The sequence below is a fragment of the Malaya genurostris genome, chromosome 1 (assembly GCF_030247185.1).
Source record: "Malaya genurostris strain Urasoe2022 chromosome 1, Malgen_1.1, whole genome shotgun sequence".
In the NCBI taxonomy this organism is placed as follows: Eukaryota; Metazoa; Arthropoda; class Insecta; order Diptera; family Culicidae; genus Malaya; species Malaya genurostris.
The window spans coordinates 112,645,016-112,670,714 of record NC_080570.1 but is presented as its reverse complement, the minus strand read 5'-3'; the positions used below and the strand labels follow the sequence as shown (position 1 = coordinate 112,670,714).

The window sequence follows — 25,699 nt, the reverse complement described above, 5'->3', positions numbered from 1 at the left end:
CAAAAAAGAACCGGAATTTTATTAAAAACGTGATTAATCCACCTAGCAGTGAGATGATACCTTTTTTTTTATCAATCCGCATGTGTTTTTTTGCATGGATATTCTTAGGTGTTTTAGTTCTCATGACATTATTTTAATTATCGTCGTTTCAAACGGCAAATTGAGATTTTAATCACTCATTACCCTGTAATTTCGAATCTGCAAATCGTATCGAATTTCAATCTTAACGTGTGACATTCGATTGAACATTCCATGAGATGTCGAAGTAAGTTCCACTTCAGAGTTTTTCGTCATTATTTATGGTACTTCCAGAGCTGGTATTGAGGAACTAGCATAACCCAAAATGATTCGAATGGCCATAAATTAATACGCCAAACAATTTACATCTTCTATATCGGTTTGAATTTTAAAAATTCATCATCTGTAATTCCAGAATCGGATAAAATTCACCAATTTTGTACCTTAAGTCCTTTAATTTGAATTTTTGTTTTTGAAGTTCGATTTGGCCTTTTTGAAAAAATGATTAACCTTTGAGAAACGATTCGAAACTGGATCCGGAGTTCTAACATCGGTGTAGCCGAAATCAGATAAATTCACCTGAGGAGTGTGTAGACATCTTTGAGAAATTGTAGTGCGAATTAAAATTTGGGGGTACATTCCGAATCCAAAAAGGAATACCGCTTAAACTGAAATAAATTTATTTGGTAATCGACTATCCAAATTTGCAAACCCGATAAACCTGATTAATTTATGTGAAATGGACATTTTTATACTAATCACCCTGTATCTCCTAAACCAGAAATCGGATCTGACTAATTTTTATAGGATTTTAAGACCTCTCATTTCAATCATAGATGATTCTTAGATTTCATTTGAATCTTAGATCGGTTTAGCCATCTACGAGAAAAATGAATTGCATTATTTTAATTTCTTTTCACATGTCATCCTGTGGTTCCGAAATCAGAAGTCGGATCCAAATTTGGAAGTATACTAGTTTTCATATGAATCTGAGTTTGTAGAAAACGGTTTAGCCATCTCCGAAAAAATTGAGTGAAATTATTTGTCACACACGCATTTGCTGATCTCGACGAACTGAGTCGTATGGTATATGGAAGTTATGTTCTTCCAGCTTTTATTGCTGTAAGTAGTTTAAATCAATATAATTATGGAATTACTTTCAACTCGAAAATGCTCATATCATCTGGTTTATAAATGCCATATTCGAACGATTATGTTGCCGAAAACGAACCGTGCTAAAATCGGTCCAAGGCAAATTGTCATGAAAAAGGATGCTGTACACAGTCTTTTGTGCACTTAGAAACAATTGTATGTCACAGTATAAAAATCGTGTTTTCCGTTGCTCCCAAGCATTTCTTTGTCATACAGTGCTCAAAACTTCTACTGCTGGAATAAGGGGAAAAGTCGTTTACACAAAAATATTGATATCTCCGTTAAAAATGGACGGATTTTAACAAACTATGGCTTGTTGGATAGCTATTACCGTGCGGAATCTAAGTCTAAAAACATATTCTGTTTTCAAGGTCAATTGTGACAGATACTGTTAAAAAACTGAAAATTTTGACATAAAACTCCGTATAACTCAAAAAGTAAACATCCTATCTCAAAACCATTCAATAGCGTTTGACGGGGAGACCTTTCATTTGCGACTAGTTTGATCAAAATCGGTCCAGCCATCTCTGAGATCTCGACCTCTTAGTTGACAACACACATACAGACACACACACATACACACACACACACAGACAGACATTTGCTCAGTTCGTCGAGCTGAATCGAAAAATTTTTCGAAAGTTTGAGCGAATTCTATACCTATTTTTTATATATATAAAAAAAGGTAAAAACGCAAAATTTCAATTTTTAATAAATTTCTTTATTTTCGCCTTCAAAGTACTCTCCTCCTGCGGCAATACATGCATGCCAACGCTTGATCCAATTTTCCATACAAGTTTTATAGGCCGTCGAAGGTATGGCCTTTAGTTCACGCAGCGAATTCTCTTTTATGGTCTCTATGGTCTCAAAACGCGTTCCCCGCAATAGCAATGTGAGTCTGGGGAAGAGGAAAAAGTCACACGGGGCCATATCTGGAGGATACGGTGCTTGGTTGATGATATTGGTTGAATTTTTGGCCAAAAACTGAGGCACAATTAACGCTGTGTGATCCGGCGCATTATCGTGGTGTAATCGTTTTTTTGGCACCAGCCGAGAAGCGACGCGTTTCAACCCCAAAACATCAGTTAAAAAGTGTTCGGCTGATCCATAAGAGATGCCCAACAACACAGCAATCTCTCTAATCGGTACAGAACGATTTTAAAACACGATTTACTTCGTCGATTCAATGTTTTCTTCAGTAACAGATGTTGTTGGGCGGCCAGGGATCTCATCATGATCCAAGCTTGTACGACCACCTTTGAAGCGTTTATACCACTCGTATGCCTGTGTTTTGCTTAGACACGATTCACCAAAGGCCTTTTCTAACATTTTCAATGTTTCGGAACACTTAAATCCATTTGCAACACAAAATTTGATGCACGCACGTTGTTCTAAATTTTCATCCATTATTAAAATCGCCACACGAAAATTTTTCAACTTCTTTGTATAGACGCCGAACAAAAACTAATCGTACGATATGCGTCAAAATTTGACAGAATGTGTATAAAAGTGTTGCCAACGTTGAGAGAATAAAGGTTTACCGATTGGACAAGTGCGGGAATTTTAAAATGAAAATTCCGGTTTTTTTTTGATCATAGGTAAATATGTCATTTCGGAACTAGTCTTTCAATTTTATACGAAGTTAGTGAGAATCGATCAAACCATTTCAAAAATATTTTTTGCCCACTATTTTCCGGATCCAGTAAAGTCGAATTGAATTTACTTGTCCATCAATTAACAAGTCCAGAAAACATGAATAATTTATTGAACTAATCACACAGTCACTTTGCGAACTTTGCGGCCTCTATTCAAAAGTTGATACTCACAGCGATTACATAATTTCTCTATTTGAAAAACATAAATAATTCTGTAACTTAATAATTTTACTTCAAAACATTTTTTGTTCGAGAAAAGTACTTCATCAATACCCTCTGGTAAAACCAATCATCATACCTCCTGGCAACGATCAAAAGCTTAAAACCGTGGTTAAATAAATGATATTAGCAATACTACTTTATAAACATTCTGAATGAGCGAAAATGATCTTTGAAATAGCGAAGAATATAGGCAATGTGCTGCGCTTACTGTTCTTCTATATCACTGTTAACTACCGCGGTAAAGTACATTTTTCTATCGCACTAATGTACTTTTTTCTACAGCGGCAAAGTACATGTTTCTACCGTAGCGAGCTACATTTTTTGTGCTACAGTAGCGCGAACAAGGAGACAGTACAGTTTAGAAATATAGAATTACTACCTACCTCAAGCCGTGGTGATTTCGGCGGTATTTTTCAACTCGATACTTCTTCATATGCCTACTGTGATAGAATTTTAGTTTGGATGCAGCAGCGTGGTACAGTGCGAATAATAGAAAATATAAATGTAGGTTAACATACTACAGTAATAAAAAAGGTGAGGCAGTTTGCATCCCTGAATTGGTACCAATAAAGCAGCTGCACAGCGGCAGTAAACAACAGCAGGAATTCCATCTGTACCAGGAGAGAATAAGCTTTTCAGCTTTCTGGCAGCGCTAAGTGCCATATCAGGTGACACATGAAAGGTGTTTAAATCGGCTGCGTTATGCGGCACAGTCAGGAGCAGGGCAGGAAGTAAACACAGAGGCAAAGTGCTTTGCAAACAGTTCTCAAGCAATTACTGTAGAAGATGCTGTCACTTCTTCAAGGTGGACATTCGGAGATACACATTTGGCTCAAAACTGATTTAATTTGTAGACTATATTAGTTTTTTACTAAACAAACCGATTTGGCTATACTGGTTCCAAGTTCGCGGTTCCAAGTTCCAGAAGTACCGGAAATAGTGGTCAAAAACTCTAAAACGAGACTCACTCAATGTTCCCAGAGTTAGTTAGTTCGATAGTCTTATAGGTTACTGTTTAATTTCATCCGGGTCCGACTTCTTTTGTTCCAGATCTAAAGGGTAATTTGTGTTTTATCATTTAGTGCGACGATGCAAAATATAGAAAAATTGTTATCAATTTTATATAACGGGTTACAAATTGAAAATGTGTTGGAAGTTCATACGCAAAGAATGTTTCTTATTTTATTCAAGATTTAAGAAAAAATGGACAGAATCTTCTATTGATATTTTTGTTAATATAAGTAATATGAGAATGGCATCATTACACCACTAGGTGCATTAAAAGGGTTGTTTTTAATTTAGTTAATCGAAACTAAACTTTTACCATTGAATGTTACAAACTGTCAAAACACTTATCAAATCCTGGAACTAGAAACATAGCGTACAGATATTAAGTGAATCGAGCTTTGAACATCTGCAAATGTTATAAGGAAATGAACAGAATGATCAAAGAACCACCAGGAATCCGAAAATGCTATCAGTTTCCAATTATTAATTCTTGATTCTCGGAATGGAATGATAATAGCGTGATCAAGCACACAATCAAAATGTTGACGTGTTTTCACTATCACCTCTGTCACAGATATCCATGCGTAATGGCTATGAAAACATGCAATCAATAATTGATTGAAATAGCTTCCGGGGCACAGCTCTATAAACATGGTCGAACCTATGGATGTGGGAACTAGGTGACCGTAATCAAACTATTTCGATAGTCGTCAATAATTGATTATCTTTATTTCTATTATCGAATTATGCGCTTGGTTTATCGTTGGTGAGATTATGTAAACAGAACAATTGAAGAAGTTATGCTTAAGCGACACACATGAAATGACATGAATTGGTATGTTCGTTACCAAAAATCTCGGTGGTATCGAGCAAGCAATGTGATATGACTGATTATATGAGTCTGCCACTAGATATAGCAAGTTTTAGTGTTTCCCACAGTACTAAGCCGTGTTAAAAACTGTAAATTTAATACTCATATCTGCCATTATAAAATTCTACATATTTAATACATATTCGAAAGCATGCTATTCCATGTATCGGAAACGGTGCTTGCTTTAATTGGGAATGAATAATTTTCATGACTTCCAACAGACAAACTGTATCCTGCTGCAAAACAAACGCAAATATAACTTTCTATGCCTCATATAACTCTTTCAAAAGTTTTGTCTAGTTCTGAAATATTTTCCAGCTTCGCTCCGTTTGTATATATGTTCAGCAACTCAAATAGCGTGATATGTTTAATTTTCTTTGTCCGTTAGAACCATTCGTTAGATTCAGCTAGCTGTTTGTCTGTCGAGGGATACACATTCGTGGGACAGTCCCAAAGTCGTAATTATATGCTGTCGTGTCACAATCAAATGAATCTAATTAGGATCACTATTATTTCGTTCTAAAACCAGAGTGAATCTGTGCCATCTATGGAAAACTGGTCACTGAAAGTGTCAATGGCGATCTGTTTCGGTAGCTCTGTGATGAATACTGAGTTAGTGATGTTTCACCAACACGCACACATGACTACAAAATGAAAACAGAGCAGTTTCGCTTACTTAGGCTACGAAGTAAGCAAAACAAATTATTACAATCATTTCGTTAAATTTGATCAGTTTACAGACGTTGCATCCGATTTTTCCAAGGCGAGACCTACGATCTCTGTGAAGTAGGTCTAATAATTTGAAATTTAAGAAAATTACGATAACTACAGCGAAATGGGATCGATGCGACCACCTACAAAACCAATAGTCCAATTAATTTTCAATTTCCTGTTCGGACTTAAAACGGATTACAGATATTTATTTTATCAATGATATCTTTATGATGAATAATTTATTTATAATTCTGCATCTATAAGAGTTCATTTTTGTTATTTCTAGATGGTTTATATTTTTACTCAAAACCTAAAAAGTGATCTCGTTAAAAATTCATCAAACTACAACATTAGATAATTTTGGCGAGCAAAGATGTTGTTTTGTTCCCGCAATGCCAGTCGATTTTCCGAATATACTGATGTTATTGGACAAAGCAACAATGGATAGAGTGATGTGCTCCGTCCTACTATCTGGGACGTACTTGAGTCCCTCGAATTTCAGAGAGGACTACGACGAAGTGATGGACTCTCTTATCTCTTGTTTAATATTGCTTTCTCATTCGAAGAGCGAGGATCAACACAAGTGGTGCAATTTTTTTGGAAATTCGTACAGTTCTTTGGCTTCGCTGACGACGTTTATATTGCGACACGTTACTTTGAGAAGATGGAAACATACATCGGACTGAAAGCCGAAGCTAGGCAAATCGGACTTTCTATAGAATACAATGCGGCAATGCGATAACCGACGAAGCTTTGAGTGGAATAAACTTGACATTTTCAATTGACCTTCAAAAACATATTCTTAGGTTCCAAAATACATGCAAAAGACGAAACAGTTTGTGAGTAAGTGGGTAAATCGTTTTAAAGAGGTGAAAATATCGACGAAGGCAGTTTGGGTCATTTTCAGACCTTTCGGGTGCGAGCACAGAAAAACTGCTTCGAAGCGTACGCGATACTCATTTTGGAAAAATGCTGAGGTCGAATTGCCCTCTGTGTTAAACATAATAATCACACCATTCCACTTTACTGATCACGAGTAATCGTGTCCACGCTCTTATGTAACAGACTGTACTACTATTTTCCGTTCAAAATTTCAGATGTGTAATTTTCTAACTTTGAAATTTTTGGCTAGATAGTACTACCCACCGTCAGTGTTGGGAAAATCATGATCAGAAATAGTTAATCTCATTATCACTTGTAAAAACTGAGCTCAAGAAATTTCGAGATTTTCATTCGTGAAACAAGTACCCACAAAACTCTGAGCCTCGAAGTTCACAAGTGATTTTTTGTGTCAGAGAAACTTGACGAATTTTCACTCACACAAATATCGCTTAAGAGATAATCGAAAGGGCGAAGAGTCTCCGATGATATTTCGATACTGAATTTCCACTACGCATCAGAATACGGTGTGATTCGAGCAAGATTGGATTACTATGTTTTGATCAATAGAAAAATCTGTGCTGAACAAATTCGCTACTGAGAAATAATGACTGCGATATTTTTCGATGCACGTAGGGTGATCAATATGAACAACAATATTTTTGACACATTCCAAATAGTGATTATAGCGACGAACGGCTGTTTTAGTTCCAGCTGGTTGATTACACTGCACTATTTACATTAAACCAAATAAGACGCTATTTAGCCTAAATTTGATTTATAGAAGCAACAGGAGCGCAGCATTTTGCATGTCTCGAACACACAGCAGGCGCAGCGTTTGAATAGCGCGTTTGAATTGGGGTAGCGTTAGCCTGCGCTCTTGTTACTTCTTCGTATGGTATTTTCGGCTCGAAAATCATAACAGATATAGTCAATGTGCGGTTGTTTTGTCAAATTTTATCGAGGAGAATGTTTGCTAGTGAGCCTTTCACGACTGATTTTTTACCATGTGATATCAGTTTTCGAGAGAATCGCGTTTGCAAAAAGTCAGTGCTGAGCCTTTTTCAGTGAGTTTTCTGATCGTTGATTTTGTTGTCTGAATTCAGTTGCTGTGTTCAAATTTAATCCGCAACCTTATAGTAGCTTTTAAACAAGCCTAAGTTTATTGTAATCGGTTCACACATTTCACTAGGGGCTCTGATCAAAAGTAGGTGTTACTAGCGATCCTAAATCCTTTGTATGGAGAAAGCCTACTTCTAGATTCGACTCAAAACTGTTTTAATTCGTAGGCTATATTGATTACTTACTAAACGAACCAACCTCCGTTATACCGGTTCCCAGTTCCCGGTTCCGGAAGTACCGGAAATAGTGGTCACAAACTTCAAAACAAAACTCACTCATTTCCTTAGAGATGGTTTGATCGATTTCAACAAACTTAGGTCATATAGACTCATAGGATGCTGTTGAAATTCATCCGGATCCGACTTCCGGTTCTGGAACTATAGGGTAAAATTACAAATCATCATTCAGTGCGACGATGCAAAATTATGAAAAATTCGTATTAATTTTACATAACTGTTCATAAATTAAAAAGGTTATGCTAGTTTATACCTAAAGAAAATTTTTAATTTTATTCAAGTTTGAAAATAAAATTCCTAATAGAATTTTATAGTGATCTGTTTTAGTAATATGAGAAAGACATTACACCACTAGGTGAACTAAAATCGGTTTTTTCTTAAATTTATGGATACACGTTTGACAATAATCAAAAAGTTTAAAAGCAGAGACAGAACGGGTCTCTGGAACCACCAGAATGACGCGAAGGTGAAGCAAATATTCCATAAGAGACCAGATCCTGATTGCGGAAGAGACCACATAGATGAATAAAAATGTCTCCAGTGTTGGTGATTGCCGAAAATATGACAGAAGCTGCTCGATATTTATCAATATTGTATGCAACATTTTCAATCCGGTAGAAGATGCTACAAGAACTCGAGTCTCTCAATGCATGAACCGCGAGAGAATTTTTTTACATTTCTTCGCTCCACTTCATACTCTGAGTATTTCACGGCCCTTAAAAAATTACAGTCTGATAATGATTGGTGTGGTGTGGAATTTACCAAGAGAGAATCGCAAGTTGACAATTATCGCAGAGAATCGAATCGATGATTCGACTTGATGATTCTCATACTAGGTTGCAATGTTTCAAAACCCTTGTGTGGAGCATTCGCATATATTTTAATAGACACAACTTATACAAAGGTTATATGCACATAGTTAGAATAAGCGGCAATAGTAAAATGATTCTATCGCAATTATCCATTGCCCATACAGAATCGGATCGCGAAACGAGAATAAGCGACAGTTTGTTGCTTCAGAGAGGATCCCTACAGCAGCAAGCTAACCTTTGATTCTCAGACAGGTCATCGAGAGAAATTCGCTTTCGCACTGGTGTCCATTCTTTGTTCAATGTCTCTCTTTGGTGGCACTGATTGAATCGTGTAAAGAGTTGCTAGAGAGCGTTCTTTGATACGATACTATCGTGAATACTTTCAAGCACCGACAAGAAATGAAGTCGTTCAAGGCGAAAACTATAACTTATTGATAAACAGAATGTGACGGCTAAAACTCGGGCTCACAAGTTGAATCGCGAATATTTGACGAACTATACCTGCGTGATAATAGACGATGAAACTTATATGCTGGAAGACTTCAATCAGCTTCCTGGAAGGTTTTTTTTATACTGCCACGCAACGGAATGGCGTAGAGGAGCATTTCTGACCGACGAAAATAGCGAGCAAGACAAAGCTCGATAGCTACCTGAACGGTGAACATAGAAAAATACCGTGAAGAATGCCTAAAGAAGCGATTGTTACCATGCCTACGGAACCATGACGCTCCCTTGCTATTCTGGCCTGATTTGGCAGCGTGTCACTACACCAAAGATGTCTTAGGATGGTATAAAGCGAATGGAGTCCATATTGTTCAAGAGGCGAATCCACGTGATTGCCCGGAGATGCGACCTTTCGAACAGTATTGAGCTCTCGTGAAGAGAGAACTCTCTTAATATTTTTTTTATTCAATAATATAATAAATTTTAGGCACACTGCTTAAGGTCTAAGATGCCAAAGGTATTTTATAATCTTAATTAACGACTAACTGATATTATAATATGATAAAATAATGTCGTATCGGGGTCTCGTATTCTCGAAAATCCAGCTTCGGCAGTGGTCGGCGAATTGAATATTGCATGAGTCTTCCAGATGGCGTTGGTAAATATCTATGTTGGCCGCATCCTTCGGTCCGTGTGGGTCCGTGGGAAACACCCCTAGGCTACGAAGACCCGGCGGGTGGCCTGCATGTTGGTCATCGACGAACTCTCTCAATATGAACAATAAGCTATAACTATAGAAAAATTTCGAAAATTATGGACAAAAGCAGCTACATCAGTTGCAGAGAAGTCGGCACAGTAAACTCAAAAGTTCGTAGTTTCTTCATGCAGCCTTATTAAGTTACTGTAATTAGTGTTAAGATGCACTAATAATGCACAGTCAAATGAATAAAAAAAGGTTCTTGTATCGAACTATCAGCAAATTCGTTTTAGAAAATATGAAATTTTATCTGTGCAGATTTTTTCGCAAAACAGCCTTAATTTCCAATTTTCTCGCAAAAATGTCCAATTACCGAATTTCAATAAATTGTATAATCAATAACGTAAAACAGGAAAATGTGAAAACGCAACAAAATGCTTAAACTTCCATTTTATATGTGTTGTTGGTTACTATATCTGCCTCGGGTTTCAGTTTTTAGTTTTCTACCTATCGAAAGTGATGATCGTAAATTATATCACAAAGCTAGGAGAATTAAAACAGGTATTGTGACAGAATTCGGTAACACAACTTGTGAGCAACAGATCGTTCGGTGAAACGAAAGATTGGAAGTTTTCATGGACGGGCACAGTGTGATGGGTAAGTTGATGCCTTTCTCGCAGCCGGTCTGAGTTCGATTCCCAACAATGCACATGGAGTTAGAAAGTTTTAAGATTGGAACCTCGCTAATCAAAACAGAAAAAAAACTTGATAGATTTCTGTTAGATAAATTGAACTTCACCGAATGATTCATTCCATCTTATGTTTACCAAAAATTTGTATTAAAGAAATAATTAAACAGTGAAATCGAATCTAGGTGTGATTGTTTCGGTTAAATAATCTTCTCAGCCAAAACACCTCATTGCGGCAATGGAGCAGCTGGGTAAACGATACACTCGTTTTATCCGATTTCATAAACAATTGAAATGATTAGAAAATTTGATGCTTGGATTTTGGCAATTTTCATTCATTTCAAAAGTATCTGTACCATTTCGTTTATTTCGCGTTCTAGCTCCATTTTCGTCATCCAAACTGGGCTTTTCACTGAAATCAATTTCAATTTGCCTGCTTAGTTTTCTCGTTTCGTCTAACCGGAACGAATTCCGAGAAGAGCACTAGAGGAAACAGCTGCTCGTTAGCAGTTTCAAATCCAATTTTTCATACCTACAATGCTTATCCTGCGAACGTAACGAGAATCCGGAGCGGAATTTTCCCACGACAACACTTCCTCGATCAAACAGACCCCCATCGAAACCCGCCCATTGCTAGTAACGGTCTGATTATTACCAGCGCTGTGTGTTTTTCATTTAGCGACGGTCCTATTTTCCTCTGCCTTTCCTTTGGCTGGCCTCATAATTTTAACCATTTCCTGTGACATCGCGTGGCTTTCCATTCTCAACGTTTCCATCCCCAAGCCCTCCGATCGTGTGACACCGCAGTTTATTTTGAGGTCAATTAAGCGCATCAGTCTTCCGAATGTCCGCTTCGGTTGGCAATTTCCCATAAATCAATATTAGCACCTCGTGTCCTGCCGTGCACTGATCCCATTACCGAGGCAAAACGGTGTGCCAGTAGCAGGTAGGCAGCTCTCCGAGCCTGTTCAAGCGTACCGAGTTCCGCACACCAATAATGAATGAACTAGAGCAAGAGGAAAAATTCCCACCGGCGTGACCCTGGCAGTGTGGTGGAAATTTTCTCAGAATCGACTAGCTTTGCGAAAACAAATCTGAATCGTAACAATTTCATCATTTCATCAACAAATCCGAACTGTTTTGATTATCACAGAAGCAAGACTGGTCATCGAAATCCGGGGGAGGGAGCCTTATTGGCATCACAACAGTCGTAAAAATATACTAAAATAGTAAAACATTTCTTCGAAAAGTTGAAAAGTAAAAACAACCTAATGACCGGTAAACAACAGTCACCGTAGCCTAAATCCGAGGACGGATTCACGACGTATTTCTCCGAAAAACTATTAATACTCATGCTGGTTATCCTTCCCACCTCGACAAAGTCACACACAGAGGTATCATTTATTCATGAGCGGCAAGGACGAGCCTGTGACTGCCCTTCGGTTCGGATGTGATGATGCTCTGTGTAGAAAAATGTCCGTCCAACCGACCGACCGACCGACCGACCGACTGAAGAAGGTGCGCGGCCTCGCTCGCTCGGTGGATGGTGGCAAGATGAAAGGTTCACAGTGGAGCTCAATCAATTCCGATGATCACTTCAGTAGTCATGTTGCGTCAAGTTGCTTTTTTTCTCTTTGCTATTGACAACCGGATGACTTAATATCAGAGCCCGGGAAGTGAGTGTGGAGTGAAATGTTACTTTTGTGTTTCAACCCCTTGAACGGCTCGGTCCGTTCCGTTAGTCCTTTTGATATCGTTAACTGTCCCTCAATTCTCACCGACGGGATTCAATGAGTGAAAAGATCAAAACTAAGGATGATTGCTCTAGAAAGTGGAGCCATAGATTGGCACTATTGTCTTTTGTTTGCTTTCCCATTTTCCATCTTCATATTTATTTCAGATGATAAGCAGAACCCGATGAGCGTGAGGAAACTGTTTATCACTCTATCACCCGAATGTAGCCACTGTAACGGTGAACTGTACGAGAGGGTTTCGGGATCCATCGCACAGAGCCACCAGCCTTTTTTTTTCGAGGGCCTTCCATGTCTAATCTCTGTGTAACGACTGTGAATCCTGGCTACTGTCGGTGTAGGTGCTGAACCTTCAAGATGAGCTTTGAATATCAATCTCGTCGTTATTCTGTCATCCTGCGAGGGGATGATGATGATGCCGTGGTGGTAGAATTGCTCATAAATGGGAGGTGGTGCAATTTTCCGACACGTTGCATGCACGTTGGGAGACTCTGGATGTTGCTAAAAATAGAGCAGCTGGGTCATAATCTGATGATTTAAAATGTTCCTAGTTTAAGAGGATTTTGTCGTACAGTTATTATGATGTAGGGGTGTAAATCCGTTAGGTTATCTGCTGTTAGTGGTTTGCATCGGGAACACTTGGTTTTCGTTGGAATTTGGCTCGTCGTCGACTGTTGGGTAAATTTACACCACTGCTGTAAACGAATTTAAAATCAAACTTTAATAAAGTTGACGTTTGCTAGTCGTCACACAGGCAGAATGAGTGAACTTCGGAAAAAAATGGCACGAGTTGACGAACTAGAATCATGCCAAATACAGACAAGAAATTGCTATATCATTTGTCACGGTTAGACGAAAACAACGACAGAAAAAGACCGGAGCAAACAGCAAAATCTGAGTTCCGCTTTACAGCAAAGCGCTCGCCTAGAGTCAGCATTGAGTGGTTTTTGTTTATTGCTTCAAACATTCACTAAAGATAAAGGACATACTTTGTGGGAGATTCAGTCGCGGTATGATTTATGTTTGTTTTCATATTGAATGATAGCCATTCAAATTCGAATGTCTGCGTTCAGTTATTTTTGTGGTGCTTCAATGTACTTGATGTCAACCGAAGAAAAAACTCGATAACTCTGTCACATCGAAACAGTTTTCAAGTTCGAAAAAATATCCTGATATCGAGCACTTTCATTGGAAATGAAGCAGAGAAAACAATCCACAGAATATTAAAACAAACGAACACATATACACACCAAGACATAATTCCTTTATTCGGTCATATTTTTGACGGGAACTTAGGGAATTAATAGAAATAACCGATATTATGGTACATCAGTTTTATTTTACAATAATTATGCAAAATTTTACCGGACGATCAGTTTGAAAATCTCGTTAGATAACACATCGTTATATGTATTTTTCAACATTTAAAAAAATACGCATCGAATATTTTTGAGTTCCAAACCGTAGAGGGTAGTGTCAGAGAAGTAACTGGAGTTCGTGAATATGAACAAAACTGATATGCTCCTTTCACACCTCAGAATACCAATAACATTGAACGACACATAAAAGTTTGTTTTTACTTTCTCAGTAGTGAAAATTAATATAGTTTCTAGCTCAGTTTATTTAATTGAATTCAAATCAGCAAGCGACTACCAGCTGTCACGTCGGGATCCTGAGATAAGGTCGTATATGTTTTTAACAAACGGTATGTCCAGACTTCATACTACGAATATGTTTACTACCCAAGTAGCACTTGACAATGTGACAATGAAGTCAAAATAATGTTACGAATTCACATCTCATAATACTAAGCTACAATTAGGTTCGACGTAATTTTTCGGTAACCTAACTTTCACGACATGTTCGCATTAAAAGTTTTTGGTCGCCAAATGGTCAGTGGAACAAAATTTGGTAATGAAAATGTGACACACTACGAGACAAAGTTAAGTAATGATTTCATATCGGTTACTGTATTCGTTGTGATTCCACAAAGAAAACTAAACTCAGTGTCGATTGAAAGTTTCCGTAAATTTTCCCGAGCAAAAATATTGAATCAATAAGTAGAGAAAAATCTATCAACTTAAAAACTTGTAGTAGGAAATGTTAGAGACAAGGGGCAGATCACTTTAAATATACACATTTATTTTGGTACATTGTTCTACTAATAAATTATCCATGCCAAGTAAAATTTCATTAGCTCTTTGTAAAATGCTTTCAATTCTGAAAAGAACCGAAGGTTACCATATCTCCAACTTTCAACACAGTGGACAATTATTTCCACGAGAAAAATTCCGAACAAATCGGTTTCCTCTCGCTTGGCGAACGGCGCACAAAGTAAATCTACCACATGCTTGTGTGCCCTCCCCTACAGCGCTAACGTGTCGCACCGAGTCGTGGCACCCATGAAGTTGGACGTCGTATGGATTGGTGGCGACACTTGAAAATCAATTTTATAAAATCAAATTAATGTACATGCGAAAATCCAATTAACTATTGTCTTGATTCCATGTAGACACTGAAAATGGTTTGGAACTAAATGATTTGATCGTAATTGCGGTTTATCATTTATGGCCCCTAGAACTGTCGATTTGTATACGTATTCTCTCCGTTGTGTTCACACTTTGATGAATTTTCCGCACTTGTTTGAAGCGAAAGCCGCACTGCGAACGAAGCGAACAATGAACATAATAGATCAAAAATTCAAAAGAGCGGTTCTAACGGCTACAAAAATACCAACGTAGAGAATTTTAAGGTTGATTACTTCATATCAGATTTTCATTTTTCGGGCTGATTTAATGTATTTTTCCTATAACTCAAACGCGAAAGACCAGCAGCTGAAAGGTGTAATCACGGGATTCATTTCAGGCTTCCAGAAGATAGTATTTTCTCTAATATTGATATACCGTTTGCTGACTTTATTTGCATTCGTTTTTTGCGAACTTCGCACAGCAAAAAGTTCACGCAGCTAATCAAACTATTCTAGATTTGCACTTAAATGAAGATTTTTACCTTTGATTTACAAGGAAAGTAATTTTAATACTTCTTTAGATAACATTTAGAGCAATTAGAACGGCTGATTTTGTATAATGTTCCCCATCGTTGTCAACTTTTCGTTTTCTTTTTCTCCAATGCAAACGACCAGAAGCTAGATGACGCAATCGCTCTTGTTTGAAGCGAAACTAACACTGCGAATGTCCAACCATCAGATATGCTCATAGAAGAACTAGTGGTGTTTTCTGTGTTTTGGCTGGATGAACGGAACCTCATATTCGCCACTGACTGAAACACTTGTTGAATAATGCCGGCTGTAGTTCCACGGTCTTGGCGTAGATGGCAGCCTGCGCACTCGGTGTGTCTCATTTCATGGATTATCGTAGACTGAAGCCAGCAAACATGCAACAGGGTCCATTTAAAATTTCGGTTTATTTTAATGTATCGTGTTTGGACCCAGTTTTTCACTATTTAAACAATGTTTTCGTAATAAACGTGGTATAAAAACAATCTTACATCTTTTTCCATTCGTTTCGTGCAAGATTTAGAGAATATATTCAAACAGGGAAAAAGTTAACAAGAAAACAAATCTGGAGTAATTTCGTTACACTTTTGTGTTGTGAAATGCACCCTGGTGAGCATAATGAAGAAAGACGCATTCCTACGTCAAAATGCTCTAAAATGGTATACTAAAGACTGTCCCAGAAAGTATGGACGCAACCAAAAACCGCTGCCATTTTGCAAGGGTTCAGAATCTGTCAATTTTTATGACCGCGTTCTGTTGTTTCACTCTTCTCTAATTACTTGTGCAGTTGTTTATTCGTTTTCATTAGTTTGTTTCGAAATGCGTGGACTTTCAGCAGAACAACGTCGAAAATTTGTGTACAAATGGTGCACAGAACGCGGACTGTCACTGAGAAAGACAGCAAAAATTGAAGGAGTAAGTGAAAAAGCCGTGCAAACTGCAATCAGGAAGTTCGGTGAGGATAACACCTTTGAGGATAAACCGAAAACGGGTCGAAAAAAGGTCCTGCTAACCCTCAGTTGGATAAACGTATACTGAAGGCGTTCGAGCAAAGGAAGGAGGTTTCAGTTCGGGATATGGCCAAAAAAGTGGGCACTTCGAAGTCAAATGTTCTTCGTGTTAAAGAACGTTTGAATCTTCGAACCTATGAGAAGCAGAAACAACCAAAACGTAGTCCGAAACAAGAAGCATCGATTTACATGGGTCTTCCTCAGGGCTCATGCTTAAGCCCCCTTTTATACAACTTTTACGTAAACAACATTGATGAATGTATCAACACATCTTGCACGCTAAGACAACTTGCCGACGACAGCGTTGTGTCCATTATAGGACCCAAAGCTGCCGATCTCCAAGGACCATTACAAGATACCCTCGACAACTTGTCGACATGGGCTCTTCAAATGGGTATCGAGTTCTCTACGGAGAAAACTGAGCTGGTCGTATTTTCAAGAAAGCGAGAACCAGCACAACTACAGCTTCAACTAGGGGGTGGAACCATAGCTCAGGTCTTCACATTTAAACATCTCGGGGTCTGGTTCGACTCCAAAGGCACCTGGGGATGTCACATTAGATATCTGAAACAAAAATGCCAGCAGAGAATCAATTTTCTTCGCACAATAACCGGAACTTGGTGGGGTGCAAACCCAGGAGACCTGATCAGGCTGTACCAAACAACGATATTGTCCGTAATGGAATATGGATGCTTCTGCTTCCGATCTGCCGCGAACACCCATTTCATTAAACTGGAAAGAATTCAGTATCGTTGTTTGCGTATTGCCTTAGGTTGCATGCAGTCGACTCATACGATGAGTCTCGAAGTGCTCGCGGGCGTCTTACCGTTGAAAAACCGATTCTGGGATCTCTCATATCGATTGCTAATCCGATGCGATATCTTAAATCCGATGGTGATTGAAAACTTCGAAAGGCTTGTCGAGCTCAATTCTCAGACCCGTTTTATGTCCTTGTATTTTGATTACATGGCTCAGAATATTAATCCTTCTTCGTTTGTTTCCAACCGTGCTCATTTCTTGGATACTACTAATTCTACTGTGTTTTTCGACACATCCATGAGAGAAGAAATTCGTGGAATTCCGGACCACGTGCGCCCTCAAGTGGCCCCAAATATTTTTTATAATAAATTTAGAACAGTCAACTGTGAAAAGATGTTTTACACTGACGGATCAAACATCAACAGGTCCACAGGCTTCAGAATCTTCAATCAGAACATCACCGCTTCGTACAAACTCAGTGATCCGGCTTCAGTCTACGTCGCAGAATTAGCTGCTATTCAGTACACCCTCGAGATCATTGAAACCTTGCCCAAAGACCATTACTTCATTGTCACGGACAGTCTAAGCTCAATAGAAGCTCTCCGGGCAATGAAGTCAGGAAAGTATCCCCCATATTTCCTGGGGAAAATACGGGAACATTTGAGAACTTTATCTGAACGGTCTTATTTAATATCGTTAGTCTGGGTCCCTTCGCATTGTTCCATTCCGGGCAATGAAAAGGCAGACTCATTGGCTAAGGTGGGCGCATTAGAAGGTGATATTTATGAAAGACCAATCTGCTTCAATGAATTTTTCAGTATCTCTCGTCAGAAAACTCTCGAAAGTTGGCAAACTTCATGGAGCAATGGCGAACTGGGACGATGGCTGCATTCCATTATCCCTAGGGTATCGACGAAACCTTGGTTCAGGGGGATGAACGTGAGTCGTGACTTCATTCGTGTGATGTCTCGGCTCATGTCAAACCATTACACCTTCAACGCGCACCTCCGGCGTATTGGAATCGTGGAGAGCGGTCTCTGCGCTTGTGGTGACGGTTATCAGGACATCGAGCATGTCGTATGGACGTGTACGGAGTATCGTGACGCCAGGTCTTTATTAAAGGACTCCCTAAGGGCCCGAGGTAGACCACCTGAAGTTCCGGTCCGAGATGTGTTGGCTAGTCGGGATATCTCTTATATGCTTCTTATATACCAGTACCTCAAACACATTAATATCCAAGTGTAATCTGTTATACCTCGCTCAGAAAGTATAATCTCCACCTACAGGTTCGACACTAACATCCGCTCGATTCTCTCGATCACCGTCCCTGTCCACCATCTTCATTGGAACTAACAAGATCTTTTTTTGTCACTAACTTTTCGTTCCCCCCTTCCATGTCTCTTCACCATCTCGATGGCAACTAATTAGATCTCTGTAGTTTTCAGACATTTTGTTTCCATACCCCCTATTTACCTCGGTTTTCACAATATTTACTTTTTTTATTTTTTCATCTCTTCGTAACATCACCATCACCGCCTACGGTCCTACGCTCCAGACGATGACCAGCATGCGGGCCACCCTCCGGGCCTTCGTAGCCTGGGGGTGTTTCCCGCGGACCCACACGAACCGAAAGGAAGCGGCCATATATAGCACCATTTGGAATTCATGCAATATTCAATTCACCGACACCTGCCGAATACCAGCTAAAAGCTTTTTTCAAAAATTCTAGACGACATAATATAATGATACTATTCTAGTTTTAAGTTAGTCGTTAATTAAGATTAGGAAATACCCTTGGCATCTTAGAGCTTAAGCAGTGTGCCTGAAAATATATATTATACTATTGAAAAAAAAAAAAAAAAAGAAGCATCGATCAGGCCGAGGGTTCGAAAGCTGTAAAATACGATTCTTGCTGGAAATTTGAATTGCATAATCATGGACGACGAAACCTACGTGAAACTCGATTACAAATCCTTGCCGGGACCACAATATAATACGGTGCGAGAAGGGCAAGTGTTAAACCAGTCCGAGACATCGATTGAAGTCGAAATATTTGGTAAGAAAACTATGGTCTGGCAAGCAATTTGTAGCTGCGGTAAGATTTCGAAACCCTTCATTACCACTGCTTCAATAAACAGCAAAATATACATCAAGGAATGTTTGTAAAAACGACTTCTACTCATGATTCGAAGCCACAAGGATCCTGTTGTCTTCTGGCCAGATCTTGCTTCTTGCCACTACTCGAAATCAACGGTAAAATGGTATACTACCAAAAATGTCACTTTCGTCCCAAAAGACATGAATCCACCAAATTGCCTACAACTTCGACCAATTGAGGAAATTTGGGCATTAACGAAGGCACATCTTAGGAAACATGTCTCGGCAGCCGAAACCATTCAACAGTTCGAAAAAGATTGGAAAAAAGTGTCAAAACTTGTCGCCAAGAAGTCTGTACGGAATTTGATGAGGAACGTTCGCAAGAAGGTGCGTCAGTTAGTCTACAATGGCTAAGTAGCAAATGTTGAGAATAATATTCTGTTGTTGTGGTCTAGTATTATCAGTATATCGAATAAAATTTGAATATCCAACACTTGTGAATTATTTACAGCGAAGTCAAAGTGCGTCCATACTTTCTGGGATAGTCTTAAATAAATTCATAAATTTTCAAATTTCGAACTATTACTCTAGATGTACTGAGGAATTTAACAACATTAATAAAGTATTTGAATAATATAAAATTTTGTTTTGGGTTTTGCCACCTTTGCATCATTGTGCGTTATCGCGAGTGCGGAAACGGCAAGCAAGCGTAATGAGTTTTCCTCATTGTTTCCAAACGTTCGAGAAAACTAAATTTTTGAGTTATTTATAGTTATCTCACACTGTAGAAAATTTAATCATAAATTACTGAGCATATTTCTGATAGCATGGAGGAAGGATTATTTTGTTGCGTTTAGAGCAACTCGCGATATTTACGACTAGCTTCTACCGGTTCTTCCACATGGCGAATCGGTAGAAGTTAGTCGGCACCCCATACTAAAGTAAGATGTATTCACGTCAAAAGAGCAGTCCAAACATCAGTAAAGATGCTGAATTTGAATCTCGAAACTAAATTTAGCTCCGAAAACTAGTTCTATACAATCCAATTTCAGAATTCAGTTCCAGTATGCAGTCTCTGAATTCTGAAACTGAATTTTGAAACTAAATTTTAAAGCTTAATTCTAAACCTGAAATCAAGTTCAGAATTCGAGTGGACCAGAACAGATTTGGAATTCAGTTTTAGAATTCAGTTCTAGAGATCAATCCAAAATTCAGTTCCAGAAACTACATCCAGTATTCAGTAGCTGAATGCAATTTGCGTCCAATTGAGAGCACGATCTGAGCGTTCGACGCTTTATACCAGGTTTCTTGTTACTGATGTTGGAACCTCGCCACGACATCCAGTTCCGTCTAACGCACTAGAAGAAACAAACGATTTTTGATCAAAGTTTACCTTTTGTACTCGTCCAGTAGAAGACAGGGACTCAAATAACTTGAGTCATATGTGCCTGACTACCTCAAAACCGTCACCCGGGTGCGAGAAACGAAATCAAACTTGATGAGTTTTTCTCATTGTTTCCAAAACTTAGAAAACTTTCATTTAAGAGTTATCCCGGGTAGGTGTGAAAATCAAACAAAGTTCAAAATAAAAACAAATTTTACCATCATATCTTGTATTGATGTTTCTGTGCTGTCATAGCGATAGTTGATATTTTCCTGATTTTTCATCAAAGGAATGAAAAAATTGTACAATACCTTTTTTTTTTTTAATTGTACAATACCTGTTTAGCTTCAAAATTAGTTATTATATCTTATTTCGTTGTTGATGAGTTACTAAAATTTTATTACGTAAATTGATCCAGTAGTTCTACATTCAAATGAACTACAATTGAATAAACTGCATCAGAATCAGATAAGAGAAATACTTATGTTCGTACTCTATTCTGAATATAAAATAACTGAAAAATTTGTTTTCTATAAATATATTGTTCTTGGTTTGATATTACAATGACAGAATTTTATATTTTGTTGCTATTTTTTCATGCAGGTTTTGTTATGATTTTTGATATTTGAACTCTTATTTCAAACTAAATAATGTTATTTTTTCTACCATTGAGATGTTCGATTTTAATAATAAAATTTGCTATTGGTTTGCCAACCCCTTCTATCCGGGATCCAATGTTTGTGCGTATGATACAAAACCGTGTTTACTTTTCTTTGCGTTTCGTCTTAGACTCGCCAGTGCAGAGCAGTTCATCGGCCAGTATAACTTTTCGTTTGGCTTGTTAGTGTAGACGTGGCACTTCGGCAAAATAAAGTATTTTGCAAGTAGCATTAACTTTTCGTCTGCTTGAACTGCTCTGCACTGATGAGTCGAAGACGAAACGCGAAGACAAGTAATTAGAAAATTGTGGTTTTGAAGTTGATTATGGTTTTTGTCACACTGTTGAAAATTTAATCACAAATTCCGGATCATATTTCCGATAGCTTGTAGAAAAAATTATGTTGTAGGGTCAAGTACAACAAGCGATTTTCACGATTGAGATCTACCTATTCTTGTACAGAGTAAATTTTAGGAAGACGCCCCATAGTAAAATAAGTATTTACGACAAAAAAAAGTAAGATGAAAAAAAATTGGTAGCTAGTTTTGTATGGAGACCTATATACAAAAAATATATACAAGAAAAAAGACTCGTAATCGATTGATAACAGTTCGGCTGAAAAGTTCGTATCGTTTAATAGAAACACACATTTTTTTTGCCAAAATTCGTTTTTATTATTCAACATAATTGCCATCAGAGGCGATACAGCGATTATAGCGATCTTCCAACTTTTCGATACCATTTTTGTAGTACGATTTGTTCTTTGCCTCAAAATAGGCCTCAGTTTCAGCGATTACCTTTTCATTGCTTCTTAATTTTTTACCAGCGAGCATTCTCTTGAGGTCTGAGAACAGGAAAAAGTCACTGGGGGCCAAATCTGGAGAATACGGTTGATGAGGGAGCAATTCGAAGCCCAATTTGTTCCATTTCAGCATAGTTTTCATCGTCTTGAGAAACGGTACATTGTCTTGATGAAACAAAACTTTTTTCTTCTTCAAATGAGGCCGTTTTTATGAAATTTCGTCCTTCAAACGCTCTAATAACGCTATATAATAGTCACTGTTGATGGTTTTTCCCTTTTCAAGGTAGTCGATGAAAATTATACCATGCGAATCCCAAAATACAGACGCCATAACCTTACCGGACGATTGTTTAGTCTTTCCACGCTTTGGGTTCGGTTCATCGCGTGCAGTCCACTCAGCTGACTGTCGATTGGACTCCGGAGTGAAGTGATGGAGCCATGTTTCGTCCATTGTTATATATCGACGAAAAAAATCGGCTTTATTTCGATATAACAGCTCCAAACACTGCTCAGAATCATCAATTCGGTGTTGTTTTTGATCGATTGTGAGCTCACGCGGCACCCATTTTGCACAAAGCTTTCTCATATCCAAATATTCGTGAATAATATGTCCAACACGTTCCTTTGATATCTTTAGGGTGTCAGCTATCTCGATCAACTTCACTTTACGGTCATTGAAAATCATTTTGTGGATTTTTTCACGTTTTCATCGGTAACAGCCTCTTTTGGAAGTCCACTGCGTTCATCGTCTTCGGTGCTCATATGACCAGTACGAAATCTTGCAAACCACTTACGAATTGTTGCTTCGCCCGGTGCAGAGTCTGGATAACACTCATCAAGCCATTTTTTGGTATCGGCGGCACTTTTTTTTATCAAAAAGTAGTGTTTCATCAACACACGAAATTCCTTTTTTTCCATTTTTTTTACAATAACAAAAGTAGCTTCACTCAAAATGCAATATCTCACAAACTAATAATCAGACAGCTGTCAAATTTATACACTTTTGAAGGTTGGTAATAACTGAAAATGGTATGGACTTAATTCTAGTGGCGTCCTCTCATAGAAACGATACGAACTTTTCAGCCGATCTGTTAAGCTCTGTCAGTTTTTGAAATCTGATTAGATTCGGAAATGTAAAGATCCGTATGAGCTAAAAATTCATGTTCTGACTTTTCGTAAATTATGCAAATACATTCAAACTTGATTGCCAGGTCTAGTGGATCTGGCGGCTTCTTCATCAGTGGATTGAATCATATTTGACTGGTCGTAGTATGGTCGTGAAAATTGGCGACTGCGTTACTCCATCATTCATCGTGAGCCCTTGGCGTTCCTCAGGGAAGCCATCTAGACCCGTTAATATTTCTACTATATCAAAATGAGCTACATTTCTCATTGCAATGTATGAAGCCATCATTTGGTGACGATTTCAAGCTGTTTCATTTTATCAAAAATCTGAAAGACTCAGATTTCTTGCAGTCACAGTTGGATGTATTTTCTAACTGGTGCAACGTTAACAGAACAGTGCTGAACGCCTCTAAATACTCACGTATGATTACACTATTTCTCGAGCAGTACTAAAACGGGAGACATCAATCAAGGATTCTAAGAGTGTCATTGGATTTTGAACTTAGTTTCAAAGATCACATAGAATATACGCTCTCTAAAACATTGAAGTTGTTACGTTTCATCGTTCATATATCAAAAAAATTTCAATAACATGTACTGCCTAAAATCATAATATTGCGCTCAAGACTCATTGAATCTTCCAAGCTACGAAAATTGATGTAGGCTCATGTACGACAGATAGCCGAGATACACTAAAAGCTGTTTTCGTCACGGAATTCATCCAGTCTCGAAATGATTGTGCAGATTTCTTACAACAGCTGACAAGTTTTGACATTCATCGGCGTATTTTTCGGTTTCTCAGAATTTCTCGTGCTAGAACTAATTATGGATTTAATGAACCATTCTCCAGTATGTGTCTCGTATTCAATATTTGCTCTGATGAATTTAATTTCAATCTATCTCGTAACACCATTAAACACCGAATCTTTTCCCGCTAGTTTTATTAAGGAAATTAGTCGATACGAATAGTTGTTAGTTAGCTTTGTAGCTTAAATAAGGGCAATTTAAGATTTGATTTTGTATCATTTGGATAAATGTAATCTGTTGATACAAAAGATGAGATGGTTTTAGGCCTGGTGGAGAAGGAGAACGAAAATCTCAGCTGAAAAATTCTTACCTACTAATTCTGTGGTTTTACCAATCCTATTTAAAACATTAGAATTTTCCTACGTTATTTTAGTCTATTAATGTGAAATACAAACTACCAATGTTCAATGATCATATCAAAAGATAATACATACCTTTGATTGTATAATCCTTGTTCGAGCAACTATCAAAATTGTAAAATCTATGTGTTTCTCAATTGACTCACAATTGTCACAAACAAATATCATTGACTCTTATCATCTACTATTGCATGATCTATAACAAACAACACAAGTAACAAAGATCACTGTACACCAGCTCTTAACATATCCTGAATTTCAATAGAAAGGCATAAACTATCCGTCACTCGTACCGAACGGGCAATCCAGCGAAATGTGTTTTCATCAGCACTAATTGTTTCAGTGGGGCTCCTTTCGCGTGACGTGCACTCACGATTACTTTCACCAAATGGAATCCTTCGAACTGTGTGCCTCCTGTTCCGATTCTCGGGTGCAATCTGTTACTGCTGCACTAATATGCACTGAAATCCACTTTGTTTCATTTTACTCGACAGCACTACTGGAGTGCATCATCACGGACGAGAGAAACAAAATACATCCACATATCGGTGCACAAAAAAAAGTGATCCAGCTGGCCGGACGGGCCCGGTATTCAAACGCAATCCTCTGCCGGGCTGGTCAGGTGTATCTACACATCAGCTCACTACAGCACTTTTTCGTCTTTCGCGTTGGACACGGAAGCAACAACTCCTGTAAAAGGATTAGCACAAATCGTTGCACAAAAATGTATTCTAAACGGATTTTTGCTTCCTGTGCAGTATGTCATCATCACCATCATCAACCTTGTCGCAGCTTTCCCGCATCAGTTGATACTTTTTTTTCCAACTATTTTTTTTTTAACCTTAAGAGGGTGAGCGTACCGATGTCCAGTGGTGGTAAAATCCAGAGCAGATAAAAAACAAAACAAATCACCACTCATTCACGTTGGTCGTCCCTTGGGAAGAATTTACCCACTACTCACTCGGAAGTGATGTCTCCGCCTAAACTCCAATATACGAGCTAGTTTCACACACCCGTCGCAGCGCTCATCTTCACCGTAAGGGTTGATATCCGAAAAACTGTTTCAGCCCAGAATTGTTGTTTGTGTTGAGAACCGGAAGTGACCAGCAGACACCGGAAAAAACGCGTGCTATCGCAATCCCTTCGCCGTGAGAACTGCCGCCAAAAAACAGTTCCAAACAGCAAGTGCGGCCAGATCAGAATGGTCTGCCTGCCAACCGTTAAGCACAGTGGGGTCCAAAATTGACGCATGATCAACGGTAGCCGTGACCGTGACACGAACCCCACAGGAAAGCTCACCCTGTGTTCATTCAGCGAAGCTAGTTCGGGATGAATTCCGCAACAGTGGCTTCGGTTCGTCCTCCCCTACGTTAATTGTGCGTCCTTTTGGAAGTCTGCTCGAAATGAGTTGT

The 25,699-nt window shown here is 38.4% G+C and overlaps 1 protein-coding gene across 1 annotated transcript in view; it reads right to left on the bottom strand.

Moving 5' to 3' along the window:
* LOC131425424 (dopamine receptor 2) overlaps nucleotides 1-25,442 on the bottom strand; it is a 330,562-nt gene extending 305,120 nt beyond the window's left edge. The window contains exon 1 of the mRNA XM_058587330.1: nucleotides 24,363-25,442. The gene's annotated coding sequence lies outside the window, so the exon portion shown is untranslated. The remainder of the gene's footprint in view (nucleotides 1-24,362) is intronic.
* Between the last annotated feature and the right edge of the window lie 257 nt (nucleotides 25,443-25,699).